This window comes from Rhinopithecus bieti, unplaced genomic scaffold (assembly GCF_001698545.2).
Source record: "Rhinopithecus bieti isolate Rb0 unplaced genomic scaffold, ASM169854v2 scaffold_5476, whole genome shotgun sequence".
NCBI lineage: Eukaryota > Metazoa > Chordata > Mammalia > Primates > Cercopithecidae > Rhinopithecus > Rhinopithecus bieti.
Window position 1 is genome coordinate 250,956 of NW_016805433.1, and position 18,263 is coordinate 269,218.

General features: G+C 32.4%; 1 pseudogene; it reads right to left on the minus strand.

The window, feature by feature from the left end:
- LOC108529943 (synaptotagmin-1-like) overlaps positions 1–12,637 on the minus strand; it is a 261,041-nt pseudogene extending 248,404 nt beyond the window's left edge.
- Positions 12,638–18,263: the final 5,626 nt, after the last annotated feature.

The following is an 18,263-nucleotide window of genomic DNA, read 5'->3' on the forward strand; positions in this document are numbered from 1 at the left end:
GCCTCACCCAACAGGTCAGAAAATAACAACAAAATGTCATTATGGATCATGTTATTGAGCAGCACTTGAGGCATATGATAACTCTGATCAACATGCAAAGTCATAAACTTAAAATCTTTAATCATGTATATAATGCAAGAACATTAAAATAAACTAGCATAGGCTCATAAAAGGATTCTTTTTTTTTTTTTTTTTTTTAATCTTTTTCTTCTCCTACTATTGTTCTATTACTAAGGCTTCTACAGAATGGTAGATTAAGCAGAAAAAAATAACAAGAATAAAAACATTAAAACATTTGTTTTCCACTGCTAAGAGATAAACTTCAAACACTTTAATTTAACCTTCATGATCTCATTACAGCTTCAACTTTAACCAATTGTCCTATGTGCTTAACTGAATTCTTTACTAATTAAAATGGAAAACCAGCATGGAAGGAAGTCATGTAAGGCCAAGATGGAATGCCCTTTCCTTTGCCAAGCTTTTCAGGCACTATTAAGCTATGTCTACCTGCTGGCTTCCAAAGCACTTCTAATCTTCATACTATTATGTTTTAATTAGTTAAAAATGCCCATCCATTCCAGTATAATATAAATTACTCCAGGGTGGAGACTGTCCCATTCATTTTTGTGGCCCAGAAGTGTGAGGTGACAGAGCAGCAGCCTTGTATCTAGAAGTCCTGTTCTCAAATGCTGACTCTGCCAGTTATTAACTGAGAAAGTCATTTAACCTTTCCGATCCTCTGCTTCCCCATTTGTAAAATGGTGATGACGTCTACTTTTTATTGTAAGGATTAGTGGACTAGAGAATAATGTTTGTGTATTAGAGGATATATACCTATGTGTATATGAGTGTGTCTCTTGCATTGATAAATGCCAGCTAAAAATTTATTGGTGAGCACATAAGGAAAGCTGTTGAAAATACTAAAAACTATAGATTATTTCCTTCTTATTGACTTAACACTGAAACACCAATTCTTGAACAAGAATATTCCATAATACACCGATTAGAAGTTACATGGTAGTATTAGAAAACTTGACGGCTATAAATTTGCATTCTTATTTAGAATCAATGCTCCCCTCCCTATTATTCTATTTAATTTTAGAGAAATGGCAGTTTAAAATACCCCTAGCTTCACAAATCTTCTGAAGAACAGTCAATGTATCAAAACAGATAATCAAATGAAGACAGGCTAATTCCAGCCTGAGTAGTTAAAATGTGGCATATTTATAACTCATAAATCCTAAATTATCTTAAACCCATCTATTTCTTTTGCTGATTGCCTAAACTGAACTAGTTTTCCATGATTAATTTTAGGGCTTATGATATAAAAGAGAGATGTTCTAAAATCATGAACTCATTGCGTTTTATATTTACATCTTATCTTTCCATTAAAGAATTGGCAAAAAGATTCCATTTTGGACAACTACATTTTTCAATAAATCATCAGATAAATGGATAAACAAAATGTGATATATACATACAATGGAATATTATTCAGCCTTAAAAAGGAAGAAAATTTTAACATGTGCTACAAGAAGGATAAACCTTGACAATATATGAAATGAAATAACTTAGTTACAAAAGGAAAAATACTGTATAATTCCACTTATATGAGGTAGTTAGAATAGTCAGGTTCATGGAGACTGAAGGTAAAATAGTGGCTTCCAGGGTCTGTGGGGAGGGGGAATGGAGAGTTATTGTTTGATATGTATGGAATTTCACTTTGGGAAGATGAAAAAATTCTGAAGGTAGATGATGTTGATGATCGAATATCAGTGTGAATGTACTTAATAACACTGAGCTGTATACTTTCCAATGGTTAAAATGGTAAATTTGATGTAATATATATTTTACCACAATTTTAAAAAAGTGCTAAAGATACAGCTCTTGAAAATAAAAGCTTTTTGTTACAGGGACGTAGGATTTTTTCAGGGACATGGATAACTTTTGTGAAAAAAAGTAAGGGAACAAAGAACTTTTAGTAAAGTTACTGCTATGATAGAGCTGGGTAAAAAAGTTGTCACTTTGGTTCAACCAGCATTGAGTATCTTCACTGTGTCAGGTTCTGAGATATGAGGATGCTCTGCCTGCCACACTTGTGGAGCTCACTCTCTTACACAAAGAGAAATTCATCAGATATTATTTCAGTTTAAGTCCATGAAACAATTTGCATAATGTCTAGGAGTACAGTTTTTAGCATTACACAGACTTGGTTTGCATCTGGCTCAAAATCTATAAGCTATGTTGTTTTGAGCAAGTTGGTTTGTCTTTCAGAATCTGTCTTCTCATTTATGAAATATAGATATGAATATGCACTTCACAGGAATGAAATGACATGGGAAGCATGCAGCAGGGAGTAAGTGCTCAGTTACCAGCATCCACTGTTACCATAAGCCCTGGATCAGAGGGATGGGCTGTCTGGGGCTGTCTGACAGTAGCCTGGTATAACTGGGTACAAAGATCTGGCCTGGTCTTATCAAGCCACTTTCATAATTGTTGATGCCAGCACACAACAAGTACAGTATTTGTTTGATCATTGTGCATGGAGTTATTACTGAAAACATTTTAGTTATATTTATATTCAGAGTTAAGATAAAAAATTGAAAATTAAAAACTTGATATTTTCTTGTTTCGGGTGGCCAGGTATAAGGAATGTTATAGCTAATACAAATAATGATTTCCTTCATATAGAAGTAAATCTTAAAATTTACTTTATGAGTGGATGGTTTTACATTTGAGGTATTGAAAAGAATGAAAATTAAAATGTAGGTAAGCAATATTATATAATCATGTATTTTACACTTACTTTTACATTTTAGAAAAAATGAAAGCAGTTATCTCTAGCCTGTTATATTTTGATATGGTTTGGTTGTGTCCCCACCAAATCTCATCTTGAATTGTAGCTCCCATAATTCCCACCTGTTGTAGGAGAGACCCAATGGGAGGTCACTGAATTATGGGGGCGGGTCTTTCTTGTGCTGTTCTTGTGATAGTGAATAAGTCTCATGAGATCTGATGGTTTTATAAAAAGGAGTTCCTCTGCACATGCTCCACTGCCTGCCGCCACATAAGACATGCCTTTGCCCCCCATTCACCTTCTGGCATGATTGTGAGGCCTCCCCAGCTATGTGGAACTGTGAGTCAATTAAACCTCTTTCCTTTATAAATTACCCAGTGTTGGGTGTGTCTTTATTAGCAGTGTGAGAACAGACATACACACCTCATTAACAAAGCTTCTATCATAAGATTTGCAAGACCCACTGGGAAAATGTGTATATATTAAAATAAAGAAACTATAGGCTCCTAAGTATAGTATTGAAGAAAATGTACCACTTCAAGAGCAGTGCAGGGGATGCTGCATTTAAGGCTGAAGTCCCACCTATCTCAGTTCCTGTATTCAAATATCTTCACTCATACTATCTATACATTTATCACTCCAGGACCCCACACTGTCAGAAATTCCTTAAGTTATTTGTTTATTTAAATTAACAATTGTGGGGTGCGGGTGGGGGAAGTGAGAAGCAGAGGGGATGCAGGATGCAGGGCTGGTGTGAACACTTTGGTCCAGTTACTTTTTCCTTAGACATTTCCCCATACCAGCTGTACTGAGTCATTTTGATCAAGAGACAAGTTGGGTTAGAAAATTGGAAGCCAAAACCACTTTAAAGAAAAGGCAGCTAGAGAATATCAGATGGGAAGCAGAATTACCTCAGGAAGAAAACAAAGGTGAGAAAGAGAGAGAAGCCTGTGTGAAAAGCCAGCTTTAGTTATTTTTCACATTTTGGGCAGGGTCACCTGAGTATCAGGAAAATGGAGAAACTTGTTTTTCCTTGTGTGCCTCTCACTCACACGGTCGCCGTAACCAATGCTAAAAATATTGTCATTTGGCGTAAGCTGTGGGTTTTCACAGGTTTGTTTGTGTGGCCACTCTGGATGAACAGCCATCTTATCAAATGGAAAGAAAACATCTTAAAAGGAATTTTGTTATGTGACTCATTCATAAGTTGGGGACTGCCTGTATTGCTTCCATTCTTTTAGGGGTCTCAGTGACAAATCTGGCTTTGCCTTTCAAAAAAACACACTAATAATTGTTCAATTCTTAAAATGGGAACAATGGATATAGCCATAAGTATACAATTATTCAAACCCATTTTTTTCTGGAATTATGTTACTAGGAATAATTCAAATAATTATTTTGTTGCATTTTGTAATAAAATGGTATTTATTATAAAGGTTGTGACATATGTAATGCTCATGAGCTTGTCCAACCTGCCTTATTTTGTTGTTGTTGTTGTTGTTGTTGTTATTTTGTTTTGTTTCAGGCTTTCAGCAGCCTGAAGCCATAATTTTTGGTTTCTGTGTCTAATGGTAAGAAGAAAGGAAGGATGAGGAAGGCGCTACCAGAAACAGAAACTGAGAACCCATGACTGTACTCTCTCCCTTGGACATCCCTGCATGGTGAATCTAAGACATAGAGGGTATTAAGAAAACCTCATCTAAAATTAGAAAAAATATTTCAAAGGACAAAAGAGAAAGAACATCTAAAGCTAACCTTCATAGCTCAAATAGTATATGCCTGATAAAAATATATAATGTCCTAGGAGATGTTATAGCCAATTGTGTCAATGCCACATGCAAATATAAAACGGATAAGCAAAAATGCTGAGCAACTTGCAAAACTACTGCTAAGAATTATTTCTTACAATATATTTCAGACTATTGAAAAATCATATAATATCACTTTGGGGGGTCATATGAGTTAGAAACCAATGTATTTTGAGCATTTGTTTAGAGGCATTCTCCTTAGTCTGAAACATTTTGTACAAATTCATAAACACAGGCTTTGCCAGGATCCCTTTGAAAATGGAAAACAAAAACAATCACAGGATTAAGCAATTCATATCAACCATAAGAACAGGGGACATAAATTGCTCAAATGTACAATGGAGCATATGCTGAGCCAGATTTTTCATCTTTCAGAACAGAAAAGAACTAAAATTGTTAGTATTTGTACTGATTCAATTCCAAGGAAAGGAGGAAAATGCTAAGATATTTATTATGAATTATTTTCTGCTGAAACAGGAATAGTTATTATTAAGACTGGGATATACTCGTCTTTAGAGGCATAACAAGATTTTACATGGAAAGAAGAAGTGGTATTAGGACTGATAGCCCATGTCAGTATTGTAAAGGGATTTTTATGGTGTTATCAAAAGAGTGACTCAAACAGCAAAGCCACTTAAAATGGTGAATATGAAAATTTTCATCTGAAGATAATTAATTGAGGTTTTAAAATGAGGAGAAACAGTATTCTGTATCATGAGGGAAAAATGGAGCAAAACAAGCATCTTTGTCAACTGAGATTTATTTGGTAAAAGAATAATGCTGCGATTTCAATTTCAGACGTCACATACAAAATTTTTTATTTTTTAAAATAAGAGTTGCCATGTAATGGCATCATATTGCCCTCAACTTTAAAAGGGTGCATGTAATAACAATGTGTGGGATGCAATTTATTTCTGGACATCTACTCAGCCTACAGTTTGGTTAGGTCTATTTTCTCTGGAGAAAATGGGCCCCTTTGTTATTCCAAAGAAAATAATTTCATGGTAAGATAGAAAGCATTTTTGCTACCCTTCACACCATGATGCACACTGATTCAGCCTACTTCTAGGGCTATGAAGACTGTCTCAAGCCTTACTCTTGACCATTCTGAAAGGGAGTCATGCTATTGAGATTGTCCAATTTCTGTATTTGCTTTAAGAAGCAAGAGGCCTTCAAGGAGAGGGTTCGTGGTGGACTCCTCCCAAAGCAAGCCTGCATCCTACTCTATCAAATCCAAATTGCATCTTGTCTTCAAGATTTCCAACCAGACTTTTCTCCTTTTCGTTCTTCCTTTACACTTTCCCTTACTCTTTATTCCATCTAGACTTCTATATACAGTTATGAATCACTCAACGACAGGGATACATCCTGAGAAATGCATCATTAGGCAATTTTGTTGTTGTTGAAAACCATAGTGTGTACTTATACTAACCTAGATGGTACAATCTACCTCACACCTAGGCTGTATGGTTTAGCCTGTTGTTTCTGGGCTACAAACCTGTACATGTCACTGTACTGAATATTGTAGGCAACTGTAACACAGTGGTATCTGTGTATTTAAACAGAAAAGGTACAGTAAAAATCTGATGTTATAATCTTAAGGGTCACTGCTGTATATGCAGTCCATCACTGACTGAAATGTTATTAGGTGGTACACGACTATGTTTTATAATTTAAAAGATGTTAATTTATAATAAATAAATTTGAAATAAAAGAATGCCCCTTTGATATTACTAAGATGTTTTAAATAACAAATTTAACAACATTAATTTTTACTTATGTTACTATATTAATTTCTGTAATAAGAAGTTAATAAACATGTCATTACTCTCATATGAAACCTATAAAATAGGATTCATTTTCATTTTTATAGAAGAGGACATTGAGGCAGCTTATTTTGTCTTCCTGCAGACACGCAGGTAATAAATGGCAGAAACAGCACTTGAATACAGTTTTTTATTCAGTGCAAACATTCTGAATTACAAAGGAGAATAATGCAACCCAAGGCAATACGCTGGTATAGACAAGTAAATAAATCATAATGTTATAGCAGATCAAAACGAATAATTCATATAGCTAAATCATTTGGTTGCAAGTGACAAAACACTGAATCATTTGACAAATAAAAACCTAATTTAATCTGATTATGGTTAATCAGATGAGTAGCTTGAAAAGAAAATCTATGACTTATAGTCAACATAACTTTTATTCTCTTTATGAAGCAAACTTTCTTATATTTGTAATTATTCCATATATAAACTACTTGATGACAGAGACTATGCTTTATTTATTCCTATATCTAAAACACCTGGAACTATGTATACGTGGATAATCAATAGCAGCCTGTTGAATAAAGAATGAAGGATAAATAAAGGAATGAATTTCCAAAGTGGTACCAAAGTTTTTAAAGAAAATAAGTCCCGATAATGTAGTATATATAAAAACCTAAGTATATATGGTGAATATCCACTGTATTATTATTTACAAACAAAATAAATATTGTTTTCTCCTTTAGGTGAATTTTATACTTATGGCTATAATTCATTTTGATTTTGGTTCTACTTTTCCCATCAAAAGATTGCTGTCTTTAATAATTAAATTCTCCTACCATGGGTTATTTTTAGCATCTGAAGGACAAATATGCATGATTCAATCTCTTATTTATTGACGATAAGTAGTAAAGTAACGTGCGCACATTAAGTATTTTGCATAGACATTCATATAGGAAGATGAAATATGCCTTACTTTCACTGGTTGTCCCTGTTTAGTTGAGTCCTAAATTGAAAAGGAGAAATCAGAGAGACCTGAGTTTATGGCAACTCTGTTGCATACTAAGTAAGCTAACTTTATAAACCTTTGAATCCGCATTTTCATCATCTGTAAAACCGTTATAACATCAGAAGCGTTCTTTGAATAATTAAATGAAATTTAGTTCAATGCCTACTAAACACCTGACACAAAACGAAAGGCCAGTAAATGCTTCCTTTCCTTTCCCAATTCCCTTCCTTCCATATATGAGCTCTCTTAGGCTTATGTGTGAGAACACGGATCAGGATTAAAGATAAATTATAAATTTAAGAAAAAGGGATTTTTTTTCTGTATGATCATTATTGCCTAAAACAAAAATCAACCAACAACTTTGGTTTTTTCAGAAATATGCCTTTATAAAATGACACATGGTACTCCAAAAACAAGGCAAATGTTCGCAAAAAGAACTTCTTTTCAATAATAATAATCTAAGTTTGTTATGTAATAATATTGTTTATTTAAAAAATAAGTGTTTTTATTTATTATATATATAAATTATTAATTATTTTTAATTAAATATATATATTTTAGTTAGTGATATCTAATATGTCTATAATTTTGTCAATATTATAAAATAATTTTAATTAACATTAATATGCATTATTTTATACATAAGAATTTATATAATATATATAAGAATTTTAACTTAAATACCACTGTAAAGATCTTCATATATTTAATCTGATCTCAGAGAATCTTGGGAAGTATGTTAGGCAGACATTTTTCATTACCCAGATGAGAAAAGAGAGACTCATTGAGATAACTGTTTAAGTGTTGCTGATGGCAGATTGCATGTATGTATTATTATTACATATTATTATTATCTAGTAGTTTTTTAACTGTGTAATCTTAAATGCCCTCACCTTCTCCTATGGATTCTCTGCTCATGAAAACTTAATGTGCATATGCTATTTTTCTTTACTACTTATTAATAAATATTAGATGGAGTTGGATTAAGTCAAGACTCAGATTACCTCTCTCTCTATACATATATAGTAGAGATGTATATAAATATAAATAAATAAATACCTATATAAATGAGCTCTCTTTATACATACATAGTGGAGATACATATATATATTTATTTATTTATAAAGGTTATACAGTGGAGATATATAACCTTTATAAACATCATTCTAATAAACTATATCAAAATACAATTTTAGACTACTAGAGATTAGACAATAATTTACATAAATTTTTGCTAGTGTTTTGGTTGAAAAAAGATTAAATTTGGAGAAGAGGTTTTTTTAACAGTTCTGACACACACATTTTTTAATAACGGCACTTTCAGTTAATATAGTAGATAGAAAAAAATGGTGGGTGGCTAATTAGCACAGATTTTTTTTTCAGTTCTATCACTAGATATAAGAGCTTAGGCAAATGGCTTGACCTCTCAGCCCATATATAAATGAGAATATTAGAGGAGGTAGCCTCTATAAAATGAAAATATTAGAATAGGTGACCTCTACATTTTCTCCTAGCTTTATGCCACTATTACACACACTCACAGGCTTATGCTTTTTTATTGCAGGAATTTATTACTTCTAATAGGGAAATATTGACTAAGTAAAACTTGTCAGGAGCATTTGTAGGTAACATCTGGGGTATTTGCAAATAATATTTATTCTCTAATCAGTCACAAGATGTTTTATTGGTTAAAATCTGCTTTCCATTAGAATCACTCTTACTGAAAACTTTTTGCTGTATTTGGTTTTTCAGGAAAGCAGGGTTGTTAATAATCGTCACACTTTGAGTGAGTGTCTCAACTCCCAGTTGTATTAAAGAGGCTTAGGAAATCTAGGATAATATGAATAGTTTCTAAAAGGATGTCTGAGCATCTGAATGAGTTTTTAAACACACCCTCTTTATTATTAGTATCCAGCATAATCAGAGTTTATAAGGAGCAGACTATGACGTTCTTGAAAGTACTACTGAGCTTCAGCAATCAAAAGAAAGATGACTATAGTTGCCACTTGAACAACACGGGTTTGAACTACGCAGGTCCACTTATCCACAGGTTTTCTTCTGCCTCTGCCAATGCTGAGACAGTAAAACCAACCCCTCCTCTTCCTTCTCCTCAGCCTAGTTAATGTGAAGAGGAGGATGGAGACCTTTATGATGATCCACTTCCGCTTAATGAATAGTAAATACATTTTCTCTTCCTTACTATTTTCTTAGTAACATTTTCTCCACTTTTCCTACTTTATTGTTAAGAATAGACTACATAATACACATAATATGAAAAATATGAGTTAATCAACTATTTATGTTATTGATAACATCCAGTCAACAGTAGACTATTAGTAGTTTACGTTTTGGGGGAGTTAAAAGTTAGGCGTGGAATTTTAGGACTGCGTGGGAGTTGGTGCTCAAGGGTCAACTGTGTTTTAGAATACACTTTCCAATGGCCTTTTATTCTTATATTCTTATAAGAATGTACCTTATATTTTTATCTTATATTTCTTTCTTAAGCACAAAAACATTTTGTGAGCAACAAATGCAATGTGCTGTAAATGTCTTCAGTAATATTATAGTAATATTTTAATCAATTATCAACTTATTCTTAACCTATGAATTTAAAAGCAAAATTGTAAGAGGTTTGTAGAGTTTTCCTGTGCTAAAAAGCTTTCATTTATAAAGTTTTGATTCAAATACAATTCATAAAACTAATTCATGGGCTAGCAACAGATGCACAGTCTATAGATAAAATGTCACTGTATTATCTATTATATTCATCTGATATCATGTTTTATTCCATTTATTGTCTAACACTAACTCATGAGCTCTTTAGTGGCTAAGACATATTAAGAACTCTTATGTTTTGATAATGTCATTTAAGTCAGAGTATTCCTCTTCACAATATCTGATAAAATTTTAAAATTTTATACTTTTATTACGTGGGCTTGAATTGAGTCATTTTCTTTGCATGTAATTTATGAGTGATTTAGCATATAATTATTAAATAATAGGCAATTAAAATATGAGATGAAAACTGCTCCAAACCACATAAAATCCATAAAAGAGGCATAATTTCTTCTTTGGAAACATGTATGTTATTTTTTCTAAGATTACTCTAAATGAACAGGAGATCTCATTACTTGAATGAGATCTCTCCTAGGTATGCTAGGCTAAATCCTATTTCAATACAATTATGAAAATTACAGTTCCAGTCAAATAACTTATATAGGTCACACCTGAACAATAGACCAAATAACTTATACGTAAGTCAGAGCAGAAAATGAGTCATTGATGGCTTTTCACATGAAATTATACTCAGAGGGCTGAGAAATTGTGAGAGAATGAAGTAGATATCACATGGTTCTTGTACAAAGAGCTTAAAACAAAAATGTCTGGTCTTGTCAGTTTAAAAAAATTCAACCACTTTTCAATGAGTATTGCACAGAATCAAAATTATGTTTAAAACAGAATTATATATATAAAATAAAACTTTAAGACAGTCTAATCTTTTAGGTGTTTAAAATGTTTGTTTTGGCTGAATGATTTCATTGTCTATGTTGGGTATTAAGACGATAAAAAAATTCTATGTTAAAAAGACATTTCTCACTTATTTCATATCTTGTAACTCACTCAGATTTTCAGAATTTCAAAAATTGTTATATATGACAGAAAAATCTGATTCTTAAATTATCCTTGTACCCAGAACTAGGTAAACATGCTCACAACCTGCTCTGAAAACTCAAAATAGACTTTCACACATTTAGAGTTAATTTTTTAAATCAAAGAGAAGTCTTTAACAGTGTAAACATTTTGAATTATAAATTTTATAGATTTCTGATTTAAAATATATGGCCATTCATAACAAAAAGTAAGTGGCAGAGTGCTTTGTGTGAAGTCATAACATACAGCATCTTCAGACAGACAGGTAAAAGAAACAGGTGTTCTCTCTGCCTCTCTCATACCTCAAAAATAAATAAAATATATTTCAGAAAAACGTCATTTATATCATCGTGATGATGATTAATTATATCCAACCATTCAAAGTTAAGATGTAATTTATGCATCAAATTTCTTTGTGGGCTAAAAAATTTTATTACGTAAGAATAATTTGTATACATCCTATAAAATTATTTAGAAATTTTCACTTTTATATATCAAACTTACATTTTTTCCATTGAACTTGACTCTAGTTTGGTATGTATTGACACAGATTTTTCATTTTGTTAATTTATTATACTATGTTTTACTCTAATATTTGTTTGAAACTTTTGAAACACTGAGTTTGAAACTGCATTTCAAACTCAATGGTATTAAATGTGATACAACATGGGTCATAAACATGGATTTTGCTTTTCTGTCTTTATGTCATTGTTCTTCATATTCACATATTCAAAATTTATAATTGCCTGCATCTTGAAATTTTTATTTTGTCACCAATTTTACCATAAGGATTGACATCAACATGTACTTAGCTTTGCTTAGTGAAAACATTTAGGGAAACTATTATTATCATCAAACAATAGCAAGGAAATACATTTCTAGGAAATACATTTTTAGTTAAGTCGTGAGATTAGAAACAAATGTACTAATGATAATATTGTGTAGATTTTAAGCCTGCAGATAGCTGCCATTTTTTAATAATTTCAATTTAGTGATTATAAATAAACCAAACACATCAAGAGTATTTAACATTTTGTTCAAAATAAGTAAAACTTTTATCACATATGGAGAAAATGAGGTACTTTGATTACATCTAGCTTATTACTGTTTTCTTCTTTAGAATTTAAGATGATACTATGCTAGTCAAAAGATATGATGGAGTCATCATAAACATTTTCTGCTCCATAAATGTGTCACAAAGATTACTTTGCCCTCGTATCTGAGCGGATTATAGGACAAATGATTTTCAGTTTACTCCAGTAAATTGAAAGAGACGGCTCAACTTGCTTACTCTGCTAATTTATTATCTTAGAAAATAGAAAAGTTAGTGTTTCAAGTAAAAGGTTTTTTTTTCATTTAGAATAAAATTAAAATATCTTACAATTATTTTTCAAGTAAAAAGGTTTTTTTTTTCATTTAGAATAAAAATTAAAATATCTTACTTTGTAAGAAAAGTTAGTGTTTCTATAAAAGACGTTTGTAAGCTCTAATTTTACAGACTTATTATCACCATTGTGTCATTAAAGTACTTACTGTTCTATTAGGAATTCTGGAGTATGTTTTCTTTGTTTTCTTTCTTTCAGAATTATTTTGTTTTCTAAAAGGAAAATAATATATACAGTGGTTACTTGACTACACATAGTTCAGAATCATTTCAGATTGTTATAAATACGTTAATTTTATTATTTAATATTTCTACTTAAAATTTTACTACATATTCCAATGAAAATAATGTCATATATCCATATTTAGTATATGTAGTATAATATAGATAGTTTAGATTTTAAAGCTGTTTGATGAGCTAGAGATCAAGAGTCTGTGGATAGTTTATATACTGATTTTGTGAAAAGTCAATTATGCTTTCTATAGTGTTTTAATTTGAAATTAGAATAACACTAATCTAGACAGACATTATTAGAGAATATTACATTCATTAAGAAATAAATCCCATGATTCTTAGTCAATTAAATTTCTGGTGCTGTCTCAGGTACCAATATGATTATTATAAATCAAGCTTGTACAGCCCCATGTTACTTTTAAATTTTATATTTTTCACTGATGTTAGAAACACTTCAACATGTTATACATATTTGCCTATTTTCAGAAGCTAATCAATGTCTTGATATAACCTACTGGCCATTCTAGTACATAGGATAAACATACATGTATTTAAATATACATGTTTATATACATGTTAATAGATATGTGTGTACACAAACACACAAAAATATGTATATGTTAAAAGCCCATCAGGAATTAGGAGAAAAATAATTGCACATCATTGCATAAAAAAGATCAACTTTCAGTTTAAAAGAGTAAAAAAATTAAATCCTTCTCAAGAGGCTACATTGCTTTAATATAATAAAGATATCAGGAATTTCTGATTTGGTTTGACATGTTAACAACTCATAAATGAAAATTTCCATGGTGCTAGAGACAAGTACCTTTTTATATAAGTTCTCATCATTTTCAGTCTTCAAAAAATTTAAGTATCATGAAAATGAGGAAAGAATAAAATAGGTCTTATAATAGGTATGTTACTCTGTTTTTAAGAGTTCTCATGGCATCTATTTTCAACAGAATTACGAAAATATTTTAATGTCAGCAGCTCTAGCTATTGGGTCACATAGGTAACTCAGCATAAAATATCTAAAGTGACAGCTGTATTTCCAAAGCCACATTTACTGCATCTGTTCAACAGTTAAACCTCCAAGATCTGCTTTTCCTTTATTCCTGCTTGAAACTCAACTGTTTCCTGGTAAAATGCATTAGGAAGAGCAATGTTAAAATGCACTTAGGTTTGCCTGACTGCCTCTAAAACCATGACTTAGAGCCACAATCAATTTTAGATATGCTTTGTATAGTTTAAGTATACTGACACTTCTTTTTTATTAAAACAAAAACTACAGCAAGATTCTGTGGACATACACATGAAGGTAAGAGTGACACAGAGCTCTTTACAAGAAATATGGGACAAAAATCTGCTAAAGAAGACAAAGACATCCTATTAAAAAGTAAGAGAAGAGTTGACACTATATACATTGTGCATTATTACTTACCAAGGGCCAGGCTTCCCAAAGGGAAGGATTAAACAGTGTTTGTGACTTATGAGCCATCTGCAGGGAATTGATTTCACTTTGGTTTTGCATGCATATCTATCACAAGGATGAATGGGCAAACTTGTTCTACTGTAGGGGACAAACAACTATTTTATTCTTAATCTATGCTCTGAATACGGATGTGCACAGCATTTTTCTGGTAGCTAATTTCTGTCTCTTGCCTGTACAAATGCCTTGTCTTTATTTTAGAGGAAAAAGTGAACATAGCACAGGATTATTTTGCACCTTCCATCATCTATCTGACTTTTCAGTAACATAATTGGTATTAACTGACTCAGATAATTTTCTCATATCAAGGCTTGATACTTCTATGTTTTTGTACAATACTTTTAAAAGAACATCAATCTGTTTAGGCAGGGTTGTGTGTTTTTCACAAAGTATTATATACATTCATAGTTGATAAAGCTGATGACTTTTTAGTGGTTTTTTTTTTTAATCCAATTTTAGAATCAGGCTTGATATGGAGAAAAAATATCTGAGATTTAGGGATTATTATTGCTTTGACAGTGGCTAGAAAGCAAACTGCTCATACCCTGCAGACCTAACCATAATCTATTTACAGAATTAAGCACAACACTGCATGCTTTAGGCATTAGAAATACACAAATAATTTTTTGTGGTATTTTTGGGGAGGAAGACAACTATTTATATTCATTTTAATGTTGGACATTTAAAATGCATAGTTGTATGCTTTTAAAAGAGAACTTACTTTCAAGAATGACAAATAACTCATATTTACATCTAGGTTTTGTTTTTAAATATATCAGGCATTTCTTTTGAGGAGAATATTGATTTTAGTTGAGGCTTCAGTAGCATAGTGCTGAGCTAAATATTTATTTAGGATTGGTTTTAAAGAGGGCACTGTGAATCCCTGTTCCATGGCTACTTATAAACACTATCCCTTTAACCCATGATGCACTAGAATGGCAGCAGAATCCTGATCCTAAGGTTTAAATTTCAAAACTGTAAAATATTAATAAACTCAGAGTTTTCTGTCTTGGACCCTCTCCCATTGAAATGCCAAAATTGTGATTAGAAAATAGTTACAAGGTTGATGTGCACAGATATCCTTAACACAGATATCACTAATCCTAAGGGATTTTGTTACATATCTTTTGGCTTAAATTCCTATTATTGGAATAGCAGTCAGCAAGCAGGGATTATTTTTAAAAGGACACTCTCCGGATCATTACTGTGAATGTAAGCATTTCAACACAAACATAAAGCACTGTATTGCAACTAAATTCAATGCATGATTCTAGATTAGTTCCTGGACCAGTGGGAAATAAAACATTTAGCTGTTAAGAACATTATTAGGACAGTAGATGAAATTTTAATATAAATTGTGATTTAGATAATGGTACTATATTAAAGATAAATTGCCTCTATTGGACATATATATATATATATATATTTCATATATTCACATAGAGAGAGAGAAGACAGAGAAAAAATAGTATATGACAAAAGGTAAATAATTAGTAAGTCAAGGTAGAGGGCATGTGAGAAACTGTACTATACCTGCAGCTTTTTGTGAGTATTTAAAATTATAGAGAAATAAACATTACCAAAAAAAGACCATAAAACTATCCTTTAAAAATATTAAACAAAATAAAATGCCACTTTCATTATTAATACTGTATTACATGAAACTGTGGCTATTCTCTTTTGTTCATTAAGCACAACATTATCTAACTGTGTCTATAGCTATAAAAGATAATATTGTTTATCTGGATAACTACTGAAGAGTATTAGGCAGTGAAAGAAAAAGAATTCATCAAGTAATAGAGTAGACAAAGAAATGTTCTGTGATTACAGGTAACCACTAGAAGTACCTGTGGGGTTGCTGGTAGAAACAGGATGGAAGGCAATGGTACAGAATATGAACTTTCTTGGAAATGAAGGTAGAAGGTCAAAAGCTTGTACCTCATATTTAGGGCAGAAGAATTTTTTCTATTTTTTGTTTTTTGTTGTCTAACCATTGACAACCATTTCAGAGGAATAAGTCTACAAGTCTGCTGTCATTATGATAGAACAAATATTTACCAACAAAGATTTTTAAAAGGGAGAGGGGGCAGGGATGAAGGAACTACTCATTTTTCTGTTGTGGCACTTTATTATACAAGTCAACAAATATGAAAACATCTGTTGGCAGCCAAAGTTACAATAATCACACACCGCGTTCAACCATGTTTAACATTTCATTATACTCAAAATAATTATTTTAGAAATGGGGGATAACAATGAGGCAGGATGGCACTAAGTCAGGAGAGCCAGTATGCACCTTAAAAAAAAAAAAGAAAAAGGATGGGAATTAATTAAATGAGAAGCTTGGGGAAGTTAATTGGGACTGAATGAAGATAAGGGCACTATCAAAGCATGAAGAAACAAAACTATTTACCAAAAGGTATAGCAGAAAGTCACATTGAACACATCTAACTGAACTCTGCAGAAATGTGAATATCAGGAGCAGAATTGTGCGGGGGCGGGGGGGCTTCGGTTGGCTCCCAGACCCTGGAATGGTACCTGTCACATAAATAAATGTTTGTTCAATGAGTAAGGTTACATAATGACAGGAGTAAAATTCTGTATCTTATAATCCTATTTCCGACTGCTTCTATTCAGTCCATAACCTTAGGCAAATCACTTCATCTATTTTGACCTTGATTTCATTAGCTGTGAAATGAGAGAGTGGGAAAAGTTGATTCTCCAAGGTGACTTCCAGCTCTAAATATTTCTGTATACAGGTTTGTTTATTAAAATGGGCCATTGTGAACACTCTCATGAAAGAGAATAGCCTGACATGAGTTATATAAAGAGAAATGAGAAAAATAGAAAAGATGAATAAAGGATCAATGCACTGATTCAAATAATGAAAAGTAAGTACTACTGAAAGGGACTTTAACATAAAAGAGAGAATGCAAAAGGTAATTTATGGTTTTTGTATGCATGAAGTGACATTCACATGTACTACTGATACAGGTATGCAGATGTAGAAATCTTTATCTTTTCTTTTTATTACAGTCAGAGTGACTCTACACACTTTCTGCTCCCAAGTTTAGCATCCCCAAGTGAAGAGAAATGAAGAGTGTTCAAAAGATGCTATAAAATGGTAGGAGTTTATGTAAACATTCTTTTACTACAGGGTCATAGAATTGAGACTACCATTGTAGAGGAGAGAAGGCTGAAGAAATTCTTAGCATCTGTATTTAATTCCATGAAGAGCTAATTCAATACCTATCTGGCAATTACTGACACCTCCATGAAGCTTTCCATACCAACAGTGGCTTCCTAGGTATTGCCTTTCCCACAAGCTTTTCAGGTACTTACATTCTGTGACGCAAAATTCAGCACTTACTTACACATGATCTATTTTCCCAGTTTCATCAATGCTGGTTTTGTCTTGACAACTAGAGGAGGCCATGCACTATATATTTGTGCTTCCCTGTAATAAGCTGGTACTAAAAATGAGTAGATGCTAGATAAACTCTCATCAATGAATAGAAATGAGCAGAAAATACTCTGAGCTTAAAAACTGGACAGGAATGTTGATTGGCAGCTGCCAAAGATGACTTCTCAGCCATGAAAACTGGACAGTGATCCTGGGACTTCTGTGATGCCTCAACCTTTTTTGTTTGTTTGTGTCGTTTTCTCATTGTCATAGGTGTTCTTGGAAAGAGAGGCCAGGGCACTTATCATATGAGGTTCAAAGTTGTACAATTCTTTAATGAGAAAGGTCTATTTAAAAAGCGTTAAAAGCATCTGAAGCTATGGCTTCAAGTCTCCTTGCCAGTTGAGTCAGCAGGGGTGAGCAGGGATCATTTTCTCAGCTGTATCAAAACAGAGCAGAATGTCTCTTATGATTCTATGTAAAAATCAAGACCACCATGGCAATATTCCTATAAGACAGCTGGCAGGGCAGTGATGGCAGAAATGGTGGCTTTGTGGGCAGGAAGTGGTGGGTAAACGAAGGAGGCTACAGAAGAGTAGGAAGGCATGAGGGCAAGAGAATGCGAAGGAATTGTTTCATTTCCAGAAGGTATTAGTATCTACACAGATTCCGATGCTACAACAGAGTCTGGAGAATGTTGAGATAAAACAGATACATAA